Genomic DNA, 1206 nt, shown 5'->3' on the forward strand with positions numbered 1-1206 from the left:
TAACCATTGCTAAATATTATTGTATGATGGTATCTTTAGCCTGGTACACTCCCTTGACTTGTGATGTGACCAATTGTGAATCATATTTGATTACCACCTCCAATTGTTAATCTTTTGCTTGCCTCTGCCGTATCCGGTGACTGCTTTCAATGACATTGGGCCACATACGAGAAGTTTTTGGCAAAGACAAGGAGTGACAAGCGACTTCGCGACTTATGTCAAGCATTTTCTTGTTCGATCTTTGGTAAGATGCCCCCTATATTGATAAATTTCATATAATCGCTTTCTGCGACAATCTCAACGAATTCTCATTTGTCTTCTAGTTGTTCAACCTTTTTTCTTGACTCCAAATATAGTGTTTCTGTCTTTTCTTCCTCCTTGAGAGGTTGTTTCTTTAGACGGGCATTTAGTTTCAACGTTGGTCTTGGGCTCCTTTGATAATTGATATTGTCAACAAGGCTCAAAAACAAGTGTGAGACGCTTCTAAGTCTATCTCAAGCAAGTATACCTTATTTTCTTTGATATAAAATTTTAACTTAAGATGGATCGTTGATGACAATATGCACATCCCTACCAACGTCAATCTTCCACAATGCATTTGTAAACATATTTACATCCAAAGGCCAAACACTAGACTTTGATGACTCTTCTTTGTTTGCTTGTCTTGAATGCAACAGGTAAGTTCAAATACCCCAAAGGTTTGGTGTCAGAAACATCAAACCCCTGAAGGTTTATCTTAAGATTTGCTCAGGCTCTAATACATTATACATTTTCGCATACATAATGTAGCAAGAATCATTCTTATATATAAATTGACACAATATACCTTATTTATTCTAAACTATTCAGCTAGTTCCAAGCCGCTTTTCCTAACTGCAACAAACTACGAGGCTTCTTGATTTGTGTTGCCGTTGTCTTATGCCGACTTATTAGCTGTTCAACTTCCTTTTGGCTCATTACAATACACCATTTAAAGGTGCAAGGCAAGGCACTAGGATTAGGATTAATAATTCTAGACTCAAGCGAATTGAGAAAGAGAGGGAGTAAAAGAGTGAGGGAAATAAGTGTCTATGGGTATGTCCAATGTATGAGCTAATTTCCTTCTCTGAATTCTTCTTCTCCTGTATTTGTCCTCTCCCTAATTTATGCTACCCTAGTGTATTAATCCTTCTGTTATCAAAGCATAAGTTGATTTTTACCAAGCTA

This window comes from Lathyrus oleraceus, chromosome 5 (assembly GCF_024323335.1).
Source record: "Lathyrus oleraceus cultivar Zhongwan6 chromosome 5, CAAS_Psat_ZW6_1.0, whole genome shotgun sequence".
Taxonomy (NCBI): domain Eukaryota; kingdom Viridiplantae; phylum Streptophyta; class Magnoliopsida; order Fabales; family Fabaceae; genus Lathyrus; species Lathyrus oleraceus.